Source organism: Lissotriton vulgaris, chromosome 1_1 (assembly GCF_964263255.1).
Source record: "Lissotriton vulgaris chromosome 1_1, aLisVul1.2, whole genome shotgun sequence".
Lineage (NCBI taxonomy): Eukaryota > Metazoa > Chordata > Amphibia > Caudata > Salamandridae > Lissotriton > Lissotriton vulgaris.
This window is the reverse complement of record NC_141685.1, coordinates 1,159,615,754-1,159,638,192: the sequence shown is the minus strand read 5'-3', so window position 1 is coordinate 1,159,638,192 and position 22,439 is coordinate 1,159,615,754. Positions and strand designations below refer to the sequence as shown.

Sequence of the window (22,439 nt, the reverse complement as noted above, 5' to 3'; positions counted from 1 at the left end):
AGGAAGACACCATCGGTGGCTGACTGGAAGAGAGACCTCGATTGGTGCCAAATGGCAGAGGAAGTGATATATCGCAGTAAGGGCTGCAGCAAAAAATTGTAACAAATATGGGACCCATGGCAGACATACAGGACACTGAATCTAGAATGAGGACAACCACATGAAAGGTATTGACTGCTATTATTGATACACCGATGTGTAAATGATAAATGTATAGGCTATTTGCTACCCAATCTCGTAATTGTAAATGTATCACCTGATTAAATGGTAACATTGAAAATAGGTAGAAGAAGCTTCTGTCATCACTGCAGTAGGGCAACTAGGTGCCGAAAGTTCCATCTCACGGCCTGTCATCCCCAGCCTCTCCTGCCAAGATGCCTGGTATCCTACTCGGTGAAGTGTTCCCCAACTTCGAGGCAGACACCACCATCGGCAAGATCACGTTTCATATGTTTCTCGGAGAGTCATGGGGCATCCTCTTCTCACATCCCAAGGACTATACTCCTGTATGCACCACCGAACTAGGACGAGCTGTGTAGATGGCACCTGAATTTGAGAACCGTGGTGTAAAAATGCTCGACCTCTCCATCGACACTGTTGAAGATCACTTTGGCTGGAGCAAGGATATTAATGCTTATAACGGAGAGCTGGAGCCCAAAGAAACTATGCCCTTTCCAACTATTGCTGACCCAAAGAGAGATCTAGCAGTTCAACTGGGCATGCTGGACCCTGATGAAAAGGACATTGCAGGCATGCCGGTCACTGCTCGCTGCATTTCCATTATTGGCCCTGACAAGAAGATGAAGCTGTCTGTCTTGTACCCAGCTACCACTGGAAGGAATTTTGACGAGATCCTTAGAGTGATTGATTCCCTGCAGCTGACATCAAATCACAGTGTGGCCACACCAGTTGACTGGCAGTCTGGTGATTGAGTGATGGTACCTCCAACCATGTCCGAGGATGATGCTAGCAAGAAATTCCCCTGCGGAGTCTTTACCAAAGAACTTCCTTCTTGAAAGAAATACCTGCGATACACTGCTCATCCAAAGTAATAGACCAGAATTGGAAGAACCTGTAGGCAACATTTTGCTAGGCCTGGATTCACTAAGCATGGATTGAGTGTTCATTTGAACCACATGAACATTCTGCAGTCCACAATCCTATTTATCTCTTGGGAAGGGGGTGGTTTATGTAATTTTCTTTAATGTGACGTGGACTGTCTCAAAGAGGAACACTGAATTGGGCTGATTGAAGCAAGTCACCGGGGAGCATATGCCTTTGGAGAGTGATTTTGTTGGTGTGAGGAGTGTTTGGGGACAGGGTGTCATCTTGCAAGTTCTACAGCTGCTTTCGATTGGTGGTAAAGCGCTTAACACTATGAAAAATAAACTCCAACAGGATGTGGCTAGATTTTTGGACCTACTTTTCACAGCATTTCTACCCCATTCTTTATAAATATTTGCATACAAGATGCGCCACTTTTAACTCTCCCTTGTCCAATCTAGCGAAAATCCTAAATACCAGCTGAGTATTTCCTTCATGGACACCTCAATAACCTACGTTAAAGAATGATATAAATTTGTGGAAAATCACCTACGATTTAGGCGTGGCCCACTGGGTATCCTCGAAGCTTTTAGAAATGTTCAAGTATAACCATGATGCACTATGCTCTGACAATCTGAAAACGTGGCATTGGTTGCCTAGCTTGCCACAAGAACGGAACTGGAACTTTGAGCAATATGATGGTTGTCTTTAGCATTAAAATTGTTTCCTGTTCAGATGTGCATGTCAATTTTTTTTTTAATTTGTCAAGAGGGAGTGCGGTGGGTTAGCCACAAAGGAAATGTTTCCTAAATGTATCAATAAACTATACCTCAATAAAAAAAATTAAAAAATTAAAAAGAAATAGGTAGAACGCTGGTAGTATTGTGCGATTATCTCTGCAACTGCTACCAAATATATGATGTTACAACGCATGCCATCACAACGCTTGTTCATAAAGTTACATTAAAACTACCATTGCAATGCATACAATTACAGAGCATACTAATACAACGCATACCATTACAATGCAAGGTATTTTTTCTTTTTTTTCTCATAATTTCTTCTTTTTTTTGTATAACCATCCCCTGGGATGGGATGCAAGGGAAATAGGGGTTTTGGGTGGGGGAGGTTATTAATACCCAGTTATTAATTTAAATACTTGAGTACTTTTTAAAGTACCTATTTATTAAAATACCAGAGTATTAAGATTAAAATCTATTAAAAGGTTAAAAATAACATTGAAAAAAAAACGCTTTTCCATATTATTCAATAAATATGCACTATAATGAAAATCCCAAAAAGAATATACATACAACCATTTTGAGGCCCGTAAAATGGTTGTCCTATAACTATTTTTATTACAGCCACTGATCCCACAACTACTCAAAATGGCTGACGTTCAGAGAAGCAACGTTTAAAAGAACATTTCTACACATGACAAAATACATATACATTACGTCAGGTTCTGATTCACGCTAAAAAACTGTTCCCAAAACATATTTTCTTTTAAATTATCTTTTACCCTGAAAAAAACATATAAAAGAAGCCGTCCACCATTTTGTGCTCAGTGGTAAACTGACTTCCACTTAGACCACACACAGAAGGAGTGCCAGGAGAGTAATTACCAATTGTGGAGTTGAACACTGCCATCTACCGACAGAAGTAATTGTACATTTAAAATAAAAACATCAATACAAAAATCAACGTAAATAAAAAGTACTTACAATATCATTTTAACATTTTTCCTACAGCATTTTGAGATTTTAAAAAATCTGCTAGCAAATTAAATCAGATATTTTCAAGAAAATCTAGGCTGTCGAAAGTAAGTAAATAGAAGATCAAAATGTTAAGAGCACTTGGAAAAATACATTAGCCATAAAAAAATATTTAAAAAAATATAAGTTTAATAATAATACATATTGGACAAAAATCCACACCAATAACTGAGCAGGAAGAAGCAAACCTTTAGATAATCAAATGTAAGTAAAATGTTAACAACATTTTGTAAAAAAAAGACTTTGGGATATCGTAAAAAATACATTAGAAGACACAGATCAGAACATATGTTTTTATTATTAATATCTTATCAGCGTAATCAATATGCCACAACAAACAGGGTCAGAGAAAATGTTGAATAATGGTGGGGGCAAATATACTATCTGTTCTCTGACAGGTGGATGCCTCGGGGAAAGTGTTGGATGGTGGTGGGGGCAAATTTATCTATTCCTACTTCGACAGGTGCTTGCCTCAGGTAAAGTGTTGGATGGTGGTGGGGGCAAATTTACTGTTACTACTCCGACAGGTGTTTGCCTCCGGGAAAGTGCTAGATGGTGGTGGGGACAAATTTACTACTCCTACTCTGGCAGGTGTTTTCCTCATGGAAGGTGTTGGATGGTGGTGGGGGCAAATTTACTATTCTTACTACGACAGGTGTTTGCCTCAGGGAAAGTGCTGGATGGTGAGGGGGCAAAATGTACTATTCCTACTCCAACAGGTGTTTTCCTCATGGAAAGTGTTGGATGGTGGTGGGGGCAAATTTACTATTCCTACTAAGACAGGTGTTTGCCTCAGGGAAAGGGTTGGATGGTGGTGAGGACAAATTTACTATTCCTACTCAGAAAGGTGTTTTCCTCAAGGAAAGTTCTGGATGGTGATTGGGCAAAATTACTATTCCAAATTCGATTGGTTTTTGGCTCAGGGAAAGTGTTGGATGGTGGTGGGGCAAAGTTACTATTCCTACTCCGACAGGTGTTTTCTTCAGGTAAAGTGCTGGATGGTGGTGGGGCAAAGTTACTATTGCTACTCTGAAAGGTGTTTTCCTCCGGGAAAGTGTTGGATGGTGGTGGGGGCAAATGTATTATTCCTACGCCGATAGGTGTTTGCCTCAAGGAATGTTTTGGATGGTGGTGGGGGCAAAATTACTATTCCTACTCTGACAGGTACTTGCCTCAGGTAAAGTGTTGGATGGTGATGGGGGCAAATATACTGTTACTACTCCGACAGGTGTCTTCCTCAGAGAAAATGTTGGATGGTGATGGGGTAAAATTACTATTTCAAGTCCGACAGGTGATTGCCTCCAGGAAAGTGTTGGATGGTGGGGGGTGCAAATTTACTATTCCTACTCCAACAGGTGTTTTCCTCAGGAAAAGTGGTGGATGGTGGTGGGGGCAAAGTTACTATTCCAAATCTGACAGGCGTTTGCCTAAGGGAAAGTGTCGGATGGTGGTGGGGGCAAATTTACTATTCCTACTCCGACAGGTGTTTTCCTCAGGGAAATGGCTGGATGGTAATTGGGCAAAATTACTATTCGAAATCCGATATGTGTTTTCCTCAGGGAAAGTGCTGGTATGGTGGTGGGGGCAGATTTACTATTCCTATTTGGACAGGTGTTTTCCTCAGGGAAAGTGTTGGATGATGGTGAGGGCAAATTTACTATTGCTATTCTGAAAGGTGTTTTCCTCAGGGTAAGTGTTGGATGATGGTGGGGACAAATTTATTATTCCTACTCCGACAGGTGTTTGCCTCAAGGAATGTTTTGGATGGGAGTGGGGGCAAAATTACTATTCCTACTCCAACAGGTTTTTTCCTCAGAGAAAGTGTTGGATGGTGGTGGGGGCAAATTACTATTCCTAATCCAACAGTTTTTTACCTCAGGGAAAGTGTTGAATGGTGGTGGGGTCAAAATTACTATTCCTACTCCTACAGGTGCTTGCCTCAGGGAAAGTGTTGCATGGTGGTTGGGGCAAATTTACTATTCTTACTTTGACAGGTGTTTTCCTCAGTGAAAGTGATGGATGGTGGTGGTGCAAATATACTATTCATACTCTGACAGGTGTTTTCCTCAGGGAAAGTGTTGGATGGTGATGAGCCAAAATTACTATTCCAAAACTGAGAGTTTTTTGCCTCGAGGAAAGTGTTGTATGGTGGTGGGGGCAAATTTACTATTCCTACTCTGACAAGTTTTTCCTCAGGGAAAGTGCTGGATGGTTGTAGGGGCATATCCCTACGCTGTCAGCTGTTTTCCTCAGGGAAAGAGTTGAATGGTGGTGGGACAAATTTACCATTCCTACTCTGACAGGTGTTTGCCTCAGGGAAAGTGTTGGAGGGTGGAGGCGGCAAATTTACTATTCATATTCCAACAGGTATTTTTTTCCTCAGGGAAAGTGCTGGATGGTGGTGGGGGCAAACTTACTATTCCTACTCCGACAGGTGTTTTTCTCTGGGAAAGTGTTGGATGGTGATGGGGCAAATTTACCATTCCTACTCAGATAGTTGTTTGCCCCATGGGAAGTATTGGGTGATGGTGGGGCAAAATTACTATTCCTACTCTAACAGGTTTTTTTCCTCAGGGAAAGTGCTGGATGGTGGTGGTACAAAATTACTATTCCAACTCTGACAAGTGCTTGCCTCAGGGAAAGTGCTAGATAGTGGTGGAGGCAAATGTAATATTCCTACTCCGAGCTGTGCTTGCCTCAGGGAAAGCTCTGAATGGTGGTGGGGGCAAATTTACTATTTCTACTCCGACAGATGCTTGCCTAAGAGAAAGTGTTGAATGATCTGGCTTGGCAGTTCAGGCTGGACTGTTCCATGAGGCACAGGGTCAAGGCTGATTTGCATATGGCCATGTCGGAAGAGGGGTGGTGTGGTGAGCAAAAAAATGATGGATTTAGGCCCAGATCTCGGTACTGGGGTGAATGTATGACATTGTTCTGCATTCTGTCCATCAACTGTTGTTTTTGCATTTGTCATCCCGAATGGGACGGGTATGCTCAGACGTGAGTCCCGTGCTCTCCACTCCACTGAAGTCAAGCTATCTTGGATGAAGACACCTGATAGCCAGAAACCAGTCCTAGGATGCTTGATTCTGGTCCAGGGAAGACATGGCTTGGTAGTTCGGGCTGGACTGTTCCCATGAGGCACAGGGTCAAGGCTGATTTGCATATGGCCATTTCTGAACTGAGGTGGTGTGGTGAGCAAAAAAACGATGGATTTAGGCCTATATCTCTGTACTGGGGTGAATGTATGACATTGTTCTGCATTCTGTCCATCAACTGTTGTTTTTGCATTTGTCACCCCGAGTGGAACGGGTATGCTCAGACGTGAGTCCTGTGCTCTCCATGCCACTGGAATCAAGCTATCCTGGCTGATGAGTGCTTAACCCCTCCCCTGCTGATGACGGAACCGCTCCGTCATCAGCTACGGTTGGGCTGTGCTGATGACGGAGCGGTTCCGTCATGGCCCGGCCGCCGCGCCTGCGCGTCGCTGATTTCACGCCTGCGCAGCAGTTTTAATGAGCAGGGCGGGTCATGACGAAACCGCTCCGTCACCAGCACAGCTCAACCGCGGCTGGTGACGGAGCGGTTCTGTCTCCAGCATGCGGCCGCCGAGCGGCCGCCCCGCCCACTTAGCGCTGCGGCGGAATAGCCGCCGCAGCGAAAGGGTTAAAGCCCGAAACCGGTCCTAGGTGCTTGTTTCCAGTCCAGGGAGGACCTGGCTTGGCAGTTCGGGCTGGACTGTTCCCATGAGGCACAGGGTCAAGACTGATTTGCATATGGCTGGGTTCAAACTGGAATGGCATGGTGAGCAAAAAAACGATGGATTTAGGCCCAGATCTCTGTACTGGGGTGAATGCATGACATTGTTCTGCATTCTGTCCATCAACTGTTGTTTTTGCAATTATCAGAGATCAAAGCATGGTCTTAAGATTGCTGCCTCATTAAAGGCAGGTTTTCTATTCTATTTGTTGAATTGGGTTTGCATTTCAGTTTGGAATCCACTCATTATTAGGTCTGCAGTGTCTGTTGGGTTTATTCAGTATGCAAGAAATGACATTTTTCCTTCAATTACCATGGCACGCTTGACTTACTTTCTGGTACAGGCATAACAAGATACTGATTTTCCCCCAAGGATATTTAGTATTCGATCATTCATGGGACACTGTTTTTTCTCTCTGGCAACGTCTTCCTTGGCGACACCTCCGCACAAAAGTCACTTTTAAATTGTTCTCAAGTGGTTGCCAGTGTAGTCTCTCTCCATGCACAGCACCACCAGAGCCTCTTGAACATTCTGGAAATTGTGGGGCTCAGTGCTGCTTCTCCTCCACCAACCTCTTCAATGATCATAGCAGTAGACTTGTCACTAGATTTCGCTCTTTCTTGTCACACCACTGTGCCCTATTTCGAACACACTGCCAATTGCAGAAGTTTTTGCCCTATTTAGAACACACTGCCAATTGCAGACGTATTCGCTGGCAAGATGTCTGATGGCTTTCAGGTTAAAACACTAGGCAATTCAAGCAATGTCATTACCTCAAGTTTGGGAAGTCCATGACAAACCCTGCAGCCCGAGACTTGAACATACCCAGGTAGTTGATCTTAGAAGACGCAGGATTGCTCCAATTATTATTAGATGAGTGGAAGAACCAGATTTGTAGGGGGGGGGGGGGGGGCAGGGAGACCGCTCCGAGTGGTGTTACGTGATTGGGGGTTCCAGGCAGGACATCTCAGAAGTATCCCATTGTGGCACCATTTTGTTCTTCAATCTGATAGTGATCTATTATCTCACTCAATATTTTGGGGTGTAACTTCATATTTTGGGGAAAGCCAAACCTTGCTGAATGTATGTCTATTCTGTTTCCTGTTGCCCTTCTGTCTTCTTTCATGTGTTTCTTGCTTTCTGTCTCCCTTGGTGCACACCAGTTTTTTACCTCCTTTCCATATGTACCTTGCTTTCTGTCTACATCTTCCTAAATATGTATCTATGTCTAGGTTGTTCTCTTTCGTTCCTCTTCAGCAGTCTCTGTTTATGTCTTGTACCTTCTTTTTGCCTCCACCCTTGTCTCTCCAAAGCCCTTACAGCTCCCAGTTTCACATGTTTCCTCTGGGTTTTGCACAGATTTTCTCATTTCTACTTCTATTCTAGTCTTCCAAGTATCCACAGTCTTTCTCCTTTTAACTTTCGCTCATCTTTTAGTCGTCCTTTTGCTTTTACTCAGGTGTGTATACCACTGCACTTCATACTCACTCTTCTGGCCCTTTTCTCCTTTTATTGTTTACACAATTTACCCCATCCCTCTTTCTTTCTGTCTCTCTCTTTCACACTCTTGTTTTTCCGCTCCCTTTCTCATCTCTCTCTCGGCCTATTTCCATCGCTCTCTCTTTCTCGCTTGCCCACTTTTAACAAAGCTCACTTTATCTTGTTTCACTCTCCTAATCTCTTTCACGTTCTTCGACTCTCTCCCTTTGTTTCTATCACTCATTTCTCACTCTTTTAATTTCTCCCGATGTCCCTTTCTGTCTGCTTTTCTTAAGATTCCCCTATCTCACTGTCTCAATCGATGTATCTTTCTCACTCTCCTTACTTTTCTATTCAGTCTCTCTGGATATTTCACTCTCTTTCTTCGCTCTCTGTCTCAATTTTGGCCCTTTGTCCTCAAATTCTATTTTCGTCTTTCTAGCTCTAACTCACCATATCTTCACTCTGTCTCTCTTCTTGTCTCACTCGCACTTCACGCCGCCTTTCGCTGCCTCTTTATATCTGTTTAGGTCTCGCCTGCGCTGCGTAGGCAAGTTCAAGTTCAGGAATTTGTATAGCGCACTACTCACCCAGAGGGTCTCAAGGCGCTTGGGGGAGGGTGTGCGTTAAAAGACCTTTTCCGGTCGCTTTGGCTTTTTAGCCAAAAACGTGCACGTGTTCCATTGCCATGAATGGCAACGCGTGCACGTGAGGCGGTCTACTTGCGGGAGCGTGCACCAATTATCGCTCCCCCAACTGCAGGCCCCCCTCCTCCCCCCTGTTGCCGCGCCTCCTCCTGCTGCCGCGTGAGCTTGTTTGTTTTCAGGCGGTGAGTTTGCTTGTTAGGCATTGGTTTAGGCAGGGGATTGCATTGTTTGTGTACATGATTTTTGTGAATTTTAGGTAATGGATTGTATGAGTTTGTGAAGGGTGAACCTGCGGCAGCATAAAACTAAATGAGAGTGAATATGTCAGACCTTGCCAAGTAGGTTTTGGAGTGAGCATTGTGGATATTTCGACATCTCTCTTAGACGTGCTCTGGAGGCAGTGGAGAGTAAGGTAGTACGCAAACATCCCTGTGCAAGGGGTTTTACCGTCTTCCCCGATCTAAACAGGGATTCTCTCTGCAGAAGAGGGGACGTTATTAGCGACAGCCGCTGTAGCGCTGCAGCCCCTTCCTCTCGACACGCGTGCTCATTTGCTCCAGGTGTGCAGGGATCTCGGCTGCCGGCATGTGCTGCGCCCACCCGTGCTGCTGAGCTCCTTCCCTCCGCAATTACCGGCGCGCGCCCCCTTCGCACACCTGTCCCCGGGGTAGCGGGAGCGTCCTGGGAAACTCGTCGCGCGCCGCTCTTCCGTGCTGGATGCTGCTGCTGCTGTTTCCACAAGCCTCGCGCCTCATATACCTTGGTTTTTGGGCAGGGGCGGTTGGTGACATTTCAAAGTGGTGAGGCGTAAACTAATTTACATATTGCACCGCAGCGAGCAATCCTGAACCACCTTAATCCTCAACCACCTTAAGGGGGGGTTCGGAGGGGGTTCTCCCCCTGAGAAAATTTTGAAAAAAGAGAAGAAAAATCGTGCATTTCCAAGCAAATTTGAGAAAGCAGGAAGGTTAATGAAGCAATTGTGAAAGTGCAGTTATTACATTAATAGTTGTCCTAACATAGGTACCTGCTTATTCAGTATAACCACAGAGCTTCATACATTCCGTCCTATTACGCTGCTGAATTCAGACTATAAGACTTTCATGGAAATCTCAGCTCTAAGAGTAGAAGAAGTTGCACAGCAGTTGGGAAACAGCCTTTACAAAACATTGGGAACCACGCATTACCTTTACCACGTTTCCATTAGAACGCATGTGACTTTATCACGCATGTCTTTCCACACAGTTTTTGTTTATGATTAAACAGAGCTGGGACTTTGTATGGAGAGGAGAGAAAAAAAACAGCTGATAAAGAAAAGTGTATAGGTAAAGTGGAGGCAGAGCTGATAAGGGCTGAAGAATAGACAGACAAGAGCTATGGTGGAGGGGAGAGGGAGAAGGGCAGGGGTAGAAGGGGCCAGGAACGGACAGAATGCTGAATAGGGACAAAGCAAATTGGAAATAGTGGGAGGGAGGTAACAGACCTGGGAGCACAAAGGAAAGAGACCTGTCACAGAGGAGTGAGGATATAGACAGAAGATAAATGATAAAGTGGAGCTGCATTGGTGGCAGCTCTGGCCACTAGGTCCCTTCCTGTCGGTGAATTAATGATAAATGGTCACATCAGCAGACAATGCCCATGTGTCATCTGCAGACACTGAGAAGCTTGGCACTTGTATCGCCAAACATGGTATGCATTGAAGTTATCAGTGGAAAATAGTTAGGATGAATAGCACAGTACAACAAGACAGAGTACAACGCATGGGTATTGTCAGCAGCAGTAAGGCCCCTCATCGCTAGATGTTTGCTTAGTATGAGGGAAACTCGTATGTTTGCTTTCGGCCTAGTTCTCTTTTGAGCAAAGAAAGGGTTGAAACTGGCAACAGTACTGTAAAGAGCAACTGCTGGCAGAACGTATTGTTCACCAATAATTCTTTTTTTTACTGAGACCTTAATTGTTCAAAGCATTCTATACTTGCATTTCTGTGGGGTTAAGCCTAGGTGGAAATACTGCACACACACTATGCTGTTGCTGTATGTGTTACACTGAAATGCAGAGATTTCCGCGATTCACAGTATGCTGCTGTGAAATTCACCTTTGTAATCAGTTTTGCCCCCAACATATTTTTGATGCACAGGGCTGAGGGCATCAGCAGACTCAGCCTCCATTTTGTAAAGACCACACAATCACACATACAGAAGAATGACGCACATTGCTGCTGTGTAAAGTTACGGCCACATGAAGAACTTCCCATACAAGTTAACATAACAATCCATCGATGAACCTCCAACTGCTGCGCAGTTAGAAGTTATGCAAACTGTGGAAGATCAAAATAAAAAAGTAAAAGGAAACAAACAAAAATAATAATAACAGAATGACCAAGGGGGTCCGACATAGAAGCTCCAGAGAGTGGCCAAACGAAGGGGCACCAGCGCACCACAATAACACACGGTGAGTAAAAAACAAAGTAGAGGGTTATAGATTTTCCTAGCTTGCTTTAGGCCTTTCGACACCACCGTGGGCAATCGAACTGAAAATGACCTGTGGTAGTTCTTTCATGCCTTCACTGGCTTCACCGATAGCAAAGTAGCTTGTTAGAAATTAATGTTGGACGTCGTGAAAAGGCCTTCAAGTTCAACTGAGAAGAAGTTGTGCTTTCGCACACAGAGAGCCCAACACACACACACACACGCACACCCACAGCCCAACACACACACACACAGCCCAACACACACACACACACAGAGCCCAACACACACAGAGCCCCACACACACAGAGCCCCACACACACACAGAGCCCCACACACACAGAGCCCAACCCCCACAAACACACAGAGCCCAACCCCCACACACACAGAGCACAACCCCCCCCACACACACACAGAGCCCAACCCCCACACACACACACACAGGGCCCCTCACACACACACAGCCCAACCCCCCCCACACACAGAGAGCCTAACCCCCCCCACACACACACACAGAGCCCCACACACACACACTAAGAGCCCCACACACACACAGAGTCCCCCCCCACACACAGAGCCCACCCCCCCACACACACACAGAGCCCAACACCCACACACACACAGAGCCCAACCCCCACACACACACACAGAGCCCCACACACACACAGAACCCCACACACACACACAGAGCCCCACACACACAGAGCCCCCCACACACACAGAGCCCCACACACACACAGAGCCCCCCCACACACACAGAGCCCCACACACACACACACACAGCCCCCCCACACACACAGAGCCTCCCCCACACACACACACACAGAGCCCCCCCACACACACACACACACAGAACCCCCCCACACACACACGGAACAGAGGGCAAGGAAATCGGGAAAACAGAGGGCAAGGCAAACGGAAGAACAGACAGCAAGGAAAAAGGAAGAACAGACAGCAAGGAAAAAGGAAGAACAGAGGGCAAGATAAACGAAAGAAAAGAGGGCAAGGAAAACGAGAGAACAGAGGGCAAGGAAATCGGGAGAACAGAGGTCAAGAAAAACGAAAGAAAAGAGGGCAAGGAAAACGGAAGAACAGAGGTCAAGAAAAACGAAAGAAAAGAGGGCAAGGAAAACGGAGAACAGAGGGCTAGAAAAACTAATGAAAAGAGGGCAAGGAAAACGTAAGAACAGAGGGCAAGAAAAACGAAAGAAAAGAGGGCAAGGAAAACGGAAGAACAGAGGTCAAGAAAAACGAAAGAACAGAGGGCAAGGAAAACGGAGAACAGAGGGCAAGAAAAACGAATGAAAAGAGGGCAAGGAAAATGGGAAACATTGTCTTACATAACGCATTTAATGCACTGTGGCCTTACCTGTACCGTGACGGTGAGGCGGGAGTCACACACGGTCTGCTGCCTGCGCACGAGGCGAGCTCCAGGCTAGAGATTAATTTAAGAGTCAAAGTCACAACATCACAGCGGCGGGCGTCCCGAAGTCACACAGTGATTGGCCTGCATGTGGACCACTGGACCAGCCAATCCTGGCGCTGCATGCAGCGCCAGGATTGGCTAGGGGGGCACCATGACTGCTCACCCAGTCGGCCTTTGCAACCCCGGGGGATGCGGCCCACCCCCTGGTCCTCTCTCTAAGGGGAACTTCAGCAGGGAAACTATCTGCGCATGCTCGGGCTAGTTTCTGCCCAAAAATTTACTTGCGCAGTACTGCTGCAGCTGAGTGGACTGTCACTCAAGCTGCGGCAGGCCCAGCCAGCCCCCACCCCCCACCCCCCCTGCGCACTCCGGAAAAGTCGGGGGTCTCCCGCATTCCCGGCCGGCGGGTAGCGCAATCATTCAATATTTTTATTTTTATTTTAGTGACGACGCGACGACGTGGTGGGTCCATGGGGCTTAGTGGGGCTACGCCCCTACGCCCCAATGGATGCACCGTGCCTGTTTTTGGGGTACTTCTACCTCTCCTGAAATAACCAGATGCCCCCGTGGACTAGTTTGCTCCTACTGAACCTTCGGCACCTGTGGGAGGAGCAAGACACACCCCTCAGGTGTGAGGGGGCTTAGGTAAGCACCACAAACCCCTATTCATCATTCATTGGAATTACCCTTTGCTAACCATGTGCTGCCCTCGGCATGGCTCATAAGCGGGGCAGGGTGCACCAATTCTAAGTGGGAGTAGGGGGGGTGGGAAGAGGAAACGCTGCCAAGCACCAGAAGAAGAAAGGTGCCCTATTGTGTTACTTACTGGCTCAACTTTCACTTCTCTGCCGCCTGTCTCAGCACTTACTTTTATTATTCATGGCCACAAATTACTTCTGTAGGACATGGGTGGTTAGCAGCTGGCGGATTTCTATGGGCAAGCACTCATTTGACAATGTAGTGCATGTGTTCTGCTTTTCCTGCTTTTTTTTCTCGGAATAATGCTCGAATTCAAAGCATTGCAAATTAACAGTTGGAGCACCCCAAGCGTTCCTTGAGTCTTTGGCGACCCTCTCGAAGTTATGGGTTACCCCAACCTTTAGTTTTGAAATGCAAGCCCTACTTTTCTACAGCATGTTTCATCTTTTTTTGTCTTCATTCTCCTAAATTTCTGATTGCACTCCATACATTTCAGTGATATTTTATATTGTCCTCAAAACATTCTTACGCGACTCAAATATGCTGGGTACCTGCAATGAAAGACATATTTTAATTAGGGACACAGCAAAACAATGCAATTACTGCGTAGTGTGAGCTTACAGATGAATATTGTCTCTCATTTTTCAAAGTATTCATGCTGTTGGCAATAACTAAAAACGTATAAGGTCCCAAAAGCGAGACCTATTGGCTATGTCAATGCTTGTTTTCCCTTTGTCTTGGACTCCGTTTCTCTCCCATCTCAAGCTTTCTCTCTCTCTCTCTCTCTCTCTCTGTTTCTGCCCCTCCTCGTTCTCTTTTGTTCTTTCTATCTCTCTCTATGACTCACTCCTTTTCCCTCTCGTTCTGTCTCACACTCTAAAACTTGCCCCTATATTTGTCTTACTGCCTGTCTATTTCAGTCTCCCTGCCTTTCTCTCTCCCACTTTATCTCTTGCTCCCTTTCTCTTATCTTCCACACATTTCTGTCTCTGTCGCCTTTTTCTTTCTCTCGTTCTCTCTTTTGCTTTGTCTCATTCTCTCCTCTCCCCTTTATCTTTTGCCTCCATTCACTTCCGTCGTGCCCTCTCTGTCTCTTGCTGGCGCACATCGTTTCGCACTATCTCCCTGTCTCTGTTTGTTTCTCTTTCTCTTTGCACTACCCTCGCTCTCTTTCTAACTGTGTCTCTCGGTCTCTCACATACACAAATCACTCACTGTTCGTTTCGTTTTTTTTTCTTTTTGCCCTAAATTACAGAAAAAAAGACTCATTTATACATCTTTAGCTTGGATAGCATTTGGGGGCAGGGATTGTGGGAGGGGCGAGGTATCATAATATTCTTTTTTTTTAATTCTTGATTTTGATGAAAGACTTTCTAATCAGGTTTGTTTGATGTTCCTGGCGGTCTAAGGTTTTCCTGTAATTGACGTGTTTTTGCAGAGCTAACTACAGGTTGATCATAAACTTGGGGTGGTGGCGGGGGAGGGGATCATAGCAGCTGCTAAAGTTGATGTTTATAAGAAACAGGAGAGGGGTAGTAATCAAGGAATGGTAGTATGGGGAGTGGAGACAGGGACAAAAGTGAAATAAAATCATAACCTCACTTCTCTATTAACCGCAGTCCCAAACGCGGGAGAGCAGAATTACTCCAAAACGTTCAAGTAATACAATTCTGGGTTACACTATTGTATTTTTTCTGAGTCCCTTTTCCTGCTGAGAACTCTGCCTCAGGTCTTGGACAGCCTTCTTGGAATTAGTGGTGTCGGCTACGAATCTGGTGATGTCTGGATACACCAGCTCCTTCTGCAAGTGTCTGAGAAGTGCTCTTCCTTTAGCTGAATGTCATATTGGGCCTGTGCAGGTGGTGGCATTTGATCTTCTAGTCTTATGATTGCTACGCTACGTTATGGAAACTGAAAAGCATCAAGATGATTGGCCACAGACTACATTGGAATATAATGTTGAAATCAGTAACCAGCAGTAACTGCGGGAGGATTAATAGTGATAAAGAAGTAATTAAGTAGAAAATACACCAGAGTGAGTCAGTGCTGGTGAAGATACTACCGGCATATGTGAGCTCCAGGTATATCTTCTGAATTGCAGAGTGCACTGTAAGAGACAAAATCTTAATGTCCTTACCCAGCCGCGGCCGGTGCAGGTCAGAGCGGTGAGGCCGGCTGGGGGTGGGTCCGAGAGATGACCACAAGGGAAAAGTGTCATAAGAATAAATCTCAGCATGCTAAGAAGACTTGTTTACATTTTCATGAAAGTTTTCAGCAGAGTTCACTCCCAAGGCATGGTGGAAATCATCACCCTAGATTTGGCAAATGTTCTGCCACCAGTACTGGCCAATCAAACTCTGGGGCATATTTACAAGCCCCTGATGTTCCTGTGGTGATATGGGCTGCGCCTTATTTACAAGGTAGCGTTTAGCCACTTAACGTGCCATAACGCTGCCTTATATTCAATTCAATTCAATTCAAAATTTCTTTATTCGACTGTAAGTAAATTCAGTCATAAAAGTACAGAGAGAAGAAAAATACATATGTAAACAGTTCATTGGTTAAAAAATTCAGTATAAAACGGTGGATCTCGAAATAGCCTATCATAGCTCACGCAAGCATAAATGTACAGTTTATCAGAGGTTTGTATACATAAATAATACGGGTCAAGTAGAGGTTAGCCTTCCATACTTTTTCTAAATTTCAGAGCTGTATTTAAAAAGTTGCATGTAAATAAAGTGCTTTCACAGTGCAGCATTTTAAGATAAATTATTGCAGGCCTTATTTGCACAAAATTCAGTTTTTTAAAAAGAGGTTTTAAAAACATTTTTCGTGGTAACGTATAGTAGGAGCATATACATAAAAAGTGTGCCAGGTCTTGCGGAGACTTATTGTCGCAGCCGCAAGCTGGCAACACTTGTCCCCTATGAGCTCCACTGGGCACAGCTAACATCAGGTGAAATAAATCAAAGCGAAATCTAGTCAATAAGAAGCGCTCATATCTGGAAATAGACCAGGATAGGTATGGTTCTATTTGTATACATGATTTTGTCAAAACATGATTCATCACACTACCCTTCTTCAGTTCGGACCCTTCCTGGTCAGCTGCCGAGCCATCAAGAAAGCGTCCTTTACAGATATTACATCGCGCTTAGATACTTGCTGTGGTGTTAGGAAGAGGTCCAACCTGCCCAATTCTTGAAGACAATTTCGGATATATTTTATCCAGGATATCTTGAATTTACCTTCCCAATTGAGTGCTTCAAGTAAAATGTTTTGGGTGAAAGGTATTTCATTATTCAACCAACAGTTTAGCCAGCTCAACAGTGGGTTTACAGCAATTTTGTCCTCTAAATGGGGCATGCCCAGTTCCTCATCAGTGGAGAAGTTAGCCGTGCTCTTCGGTAGACATAAAACTTGTTTTAAAAAGTTGTTTTCAGTGGTTGCAAGATCAGTCGCTGGTAAGAAGCCCCAAAGATCACTCCCATAACAGGCGACTGATAGACTTTTGGCTTGATATAATTTCATCAATGCAACCACTGGGGTGTTACCCATTTTGCGAGCAAAGTCAATTATTGCGGCATTGGTCCTTATTAGATCTCCTCTCTTTTTCCTTAATGCAGGGCCCCATGTGAGTTTATGGTCAAACAATACACCAAGATATGAGAAGGTTGTTGTAGTAGGTATTTTTTCCCCTTTAACAGAGAATGGGTAGGACTTTTTAGATCCAGATCCTACCTTCATGACATATGACTTGGCATTGTTGATGCAGAGGCCTCGTGAATTCATAAAATAGAAAAAAGAGTCTAATAAAGTCTGAAGGCCAAGTGCAGTTCTGGAAATAAGGACGGCGTCATCAGCATAGAGCAGGACGGGGACGCCCCTTTTCCCTATGTATGGGTAGTCCGTATTTGTTTTTAAAAGGTGCTCCTCTAGATCGTTGATATATAGATTAAAAAGAAATGGCGCTAAAATACAGCCCTGTCTAACCCCCCGATTTATTTTGAAGTCTCTGGTTACTTTTAAGTCTTTTGTATACTGCACATTTGCTCGTGTATCGCTATGGAGGTCGGCCAGAAAGTTGATCAGATTTTTTTCAACCCCCATTTTCAACAAGACGTCCCAGAGTTTACTTCTGTCAACGCAATCGAAGGCCGATGAAAGGTCCATTAAGGCCATATTTAGTGTTCCATTTCTGGCCAGGGTATATTTGCCACTGATTAGGTATAGATTCAGGCATTGGGTTATTGTAGAATGTCCTGGTCTAAAACCGTATTGCACTGGTGACATAACTTTGTTGTTTTTGGCCCATACAGTCAACCTGTTTAAAATGATCCCTCCAAAAACCTTGGCGACTGAGTTGATCAGGGAGATTGGCCTATAGCATGCTGCATTGCTTCTGTCTCCTTTCTTGTAAACGGGTACAATAGTTGAAGCTCCCCAAGACTTTGGTACCCCGGTGGCAGCTCCATCATTAACAACCGCCGTGAGAATTGGGGCCCAAAAGGAAACATTGGATTTAAATAAATCAGGGGGAAGGCCATCTGGACCCGGGGCCTTATTGCTAGTTAAACAACGGATCCCCCTTTCCACTTCCTTATCTGTGAACAGCAGAGGAGCTTCTACGGGAGGAATAGGAGCTTGTGTCGGCCGAGGATCATCACTCTTGAAAATTAGGCTAAAATGGGAGATCCACTCATTTTCTGGTATGATAGATCCGATGCTAGCGGCATTGGGGTCATCGAACATCGGTTTGTTGATTATGCCCCAGAATTTGGAGCTGTTTCCCAGGATTGATTGGTCAAGTAGAGACACCCAGATATTCGCCTTTATGACCTTTTTGCGGGATACCAAGGCAGATTTGTATTTATAGCGCAGGGTTTTAATTAATACAGGATCCCTTGGATTGTTCTTAAGAGCCGTTTTCAATTGTTGACTGGCTCTTGAGCAGGTGTGGTCAAACCATCTTGGCTGTTGGTCAATTGGTCCCTTCGATGGTACTGAGAGTAATTGATCGACTTTACGAGTCATTACGGCAAAAGCCGATAATATAAGATCAGGAGGTGTAGTATTAGAAATGCAGAGGGTAAGTTCTTGATCACAGCTCTTTTTAACGGATTCGAGCAGAGCGTCACTGTTTATCGAAGTCCACTTTAAACGGCGGTTACCATTGATTCGTTTTAGGACACCCGGATCTTTGCGATTTTTGCGAAGTTCAAAGAGTCCGTTTTTAACTTCCACTGAAATTGGATTATGGTCGCTGTAGATGCTTTCGTGAATATTGAAATTTATAGCTGAGTTAGCCATGTCAACAGAAAGAAGTATATGGTCTATAAAAGATCCTTGCTCAGAGCCTTTGTAAGTTGGTGTTTCATAGATGAAGGAGTCCTCTTTCAGGGACATTGCAATTCTCAAATCCAGACCATCTATTAAGTTGTTCATGTTGGAGCCTCGTGGGCAGTGCGCAAAGTGAAGGCCTGACCTGTTACCACAACCCAAAGAGCCCAAAGTTGACGTTGTCTAATGTCCACAGATATGCGCATTAAAGTCGCCAACGATTATTTTGTTCCGTGGTAGATTTGCCAAGTTGTCGTGAATGTGGTCATAGAGTTTGGTAATATTACATTCACCTAATGGCGGTATGGAATTATAAAAGTTGACCAGGGTTAATGTCTTTTTGCCCATCCTAAGCTCCAGGGTCTGAATTTTCCTGTTGTCCGATTGCTTATTTTTTGTCTGTAAGACCAGGGAGAGGCTGATGAATATTGCCAGGCCCCCCTTGGCCCTTCCACTGGGTGATGGAGATGCAGGGACAAAGAAGCTCTGAAACCCCTCAATAAAAACGTTATTATCGGTGAGCCAAGTTTCCTGAAAGCATAATATGGTGTAATTTCTGACAAAAGCTACCCACATCTGGTCGTTAGCTTTTGCAGCCAAACCTGCAATGTTCCACAATAGAATTTTAATGGAGTTAGGGTCATTATGGTCTTTCACTGGCTCTAAGGACATGTACAAAGGTGGGTGCAGGTTTAAGTTAGAGTGACTTTTGAAATCTATGTGGTAGTTTCTGTTATTTTCTGGAAAATTGGATCGTGTAATATTGGAGGGAGGGCAAGGGTCAACAGTAGGATGGACAGGTGCACCTTGTGAGGAAAAGCTTTCAGGGCTAAGTGCTATTTGCTCTGTTTTAGAGATATCTAATGCCGTACTAGGGGAAGCATGGGTACTCACAGATTTATTACATTTTACTGAATTGAGAGGTTCAACAGGGTTTATCTGATTAATTAAGGAGCTAGAGTACGGGATGGATGGCAGTCAATCCACCTCGTCCAGATAGTCATATGTGGACAGGGCATCATATCTGTTTGAAATTGGGATCTAGTATTGGTTATGGGCCAGGTATGAATTTGTAAAATCTTGTTTATATGGATAATGAACAGGTTCTAATTTCTCATACATTGAGTGGGATGGATGATTATAGGTTCTTCCCTCCCAAGGATCGGCGTATCGTTGCGGTTCTAAATCCAAGGTCAGTCCCTGATTTGGAACTGAGGGGGGAGCCCATGATTGAAAATGAGGTTGAGGCGCCAGGGGCCCCTCGTAGCCGTAAGGGCGTTTGTAGTTATGCCTTTGACCCTCAGGGTTACGTGGATAGAAATAACTTAATCCCATTGTGCGAATCAGACTGTTTGTGGAGGAGCTCCTCCAGTTGGCGATAAATTTAGCAGCTCCTCTATCTTTGAAGTTGATCACAATACAGTCTCCCTCGGTTGATTTGTACCTTGTACCCACCCAATCTACTCTCCTCACGTGAGTGATGGTCCCTGTAATGTGGGGGGGAAGTGGTCTGTGAGTGGTTAGCCATTGCATAACCTTATTTTTTAGTTCCACATAAGTTTCCCTCCTGTTTTCAGTTAACTTGGGTACCCCAATCATGACTATTGTGTGGGCGTTAGACTCGGGTGGAAGATTTATATGGTGGTAGTTCTTGTCATCCTGGGTCTAGGTTGATTTGTCCCTGGCGCGTTATTAGGAGTATTCGTGGTTGGAATAATGGGATGCCTAGATTTTTCATTGTTGGCTGAGGTTGTGTCCGAGGGGAAACCCTCCGCGGCCCATTCACTGTCGTCAGCGTCCTCGGAAATGGGTGCGATCTGCGTATTATTTGTAGGTTTGAGTACTGTCTGAACTGGGGTGGGTACTACTTGTTGTGTTGAAGAGGGGTTAGTTGTAGTTGACGGGCCCTGTTTCTGTGTTGTATCCTGTTTATCAATACTAGTCGCTGAGTTACTAATATTGTTGTTAGCAGGTTTCAGGTTATTTACATTAAGAGTTGTGCTTGCTGGCACAAAGGTAGAGGTTGTGTTAGATACTTTGAGCATTTTGAGGATGTCAGAAGAGACTTCATTCTGTGCTCTTTCGAATTTTCCTAGGGCCTTCTCTATGTTGACTATCCGATTATTAATAGGTTGTAACAGGGATTTAATCAGTGTTTCAATTTCGACAGGGATGGCATTTTCATTGAGGATATTTGGACTATATGTCCTGTCTGCTCGTTGACCTGAAAGCTCTCCGAGTTGATGTCATGATTACAAGACAGAGCCGGGTCTTGAGAAGGAGTGAGGAGGGGCCTTATTAAAGTGTTGTCTGTAGGATTCCCCTGTGTAAGTTTCTGCCACATATCTTTAATTGAACGTTTTAGTTTGCATGCAAGATGATGGTTTTTTTTCATGAGATATTTGGTCTTACGTTTTTTCTTGGCACACTTCTTATTACTTATTTGATCAAGTGTTGGCATCGGAGCGATTTGATTGGTGGATGCATGACTCTCAATTAGCTGGACCTCAGAGTCTGAAGAAGATATGTGCAAACGATTTGTATTATTGCCACAGTTAGTTAAAATTGAGGGACTACTCTCATTTGCAAACGTTGTAGGACACATAATCAGGGATTTTGATGTTGTATCCTTAATGTGCGAGTTTGGTAAATCTGTGAAAGATTGCATTAATAGAGATTCTTGAGAATTAGAGCTGTCGTCCATAATGTGTGTATTGTTAGTGGTATGTAGAGATAAGTTTGGAAAGCACATGTCTGGTGTGGTGAGACGTCTCTCTGTGTCCTGGATAGCGTCCGCCACTACGCTGATAGTTTTTTGCAGCATTATATCAATGGCAGTTATAGTTGGTAATGGTGTACTCACGGATTTTAGTCTCGTTGTGGATCTTGTTGCCATTGGGGTTTTCTGTGCTTTCGTCATCTTCTGGAGATGAATGTATATCCTCACAGCGTGTGTTGGGCGTGTTTAATGCCTTAAGTCGGGGTGTCTTTGCTGCCGATGTTAAGCGGGTGGCCCGTCCCATCTCCTTCTGTCCCCTGAGGGCCACAGAGGGCCCGCCCTTTGCCCGGGCTTAGCCCCGGGCGCCCCCGCGACGCAGGGGTGATGCTGCCTTTATGCGCCGCCTGGCGCGATGGATACGGCGTGTAGCGCCGCAAAGGCTCTTGGGGCTTGTAGTTTAGGTGCCCCCCTCCGCTTGGCGGCCGCTTCTCGTGGTCAGATGCGGCGGCGGGAGGGGGACACTGCAGGCAGATACCAGGGGTTGGTGAAAGTATCCCCTTTCAGTTTTATCCCCTCGCTCGGTCAGGCTCCTCGGTTCTTGTGGCTGTAATCTCCGTTCGCGTATAAATAAGGCACCCTTTCATGCTATACTTAGTGTGAAAGGGGAGTGCAATGGGTGTTGTGGTAGGCGTTTGCACTGCAACACCCATTGATTTTGACGCTGCCCCATATTTACAAGAGTGGTGTAAATATGGGGCAGCGCCAAAATTAAGACCAGGGAAAACCTGGTCTAACCCATGCGAAATGAGGAGAAATGTTAATTTCTCCTTGTTTTTTCTGTTTCTGCAGCATACATAGAAGTTTCAAAACGCCATTTCAGGTTGTTTATGTGCAGGTAGGGACACCTTCCTGCACATGAACAATCGTTCCCCTCAATGCAGACACCTTTGCACTATGGTGTAAGTGCGCCTGTGCTGGCACCAGGCAGCTAAATTAGTGCCATCGCAGGGGAAAATTTAGATTTTTCACAGCCTGCTGGGCAGAAACTCTGGATTTTATGAAGGACACGGAGGCTAATATTATGC

At 44.9% G+C, this 22,439-nt stretch overlaps 1 pseudogene; it reads left to right on the top strand.

The window, feature by feature from the left end:
• The first annotated feature begins 331 nt into the window (after positions 1–331).
• On the top strand, positions 332–1,176 carry LOC147748849 (peroxiredoxin-6 pseudogene; annotated as a pseudogene).
• The last annotated feature ends 21,263 nt before the right edge of the window (positions 1,177–22,439 follow it).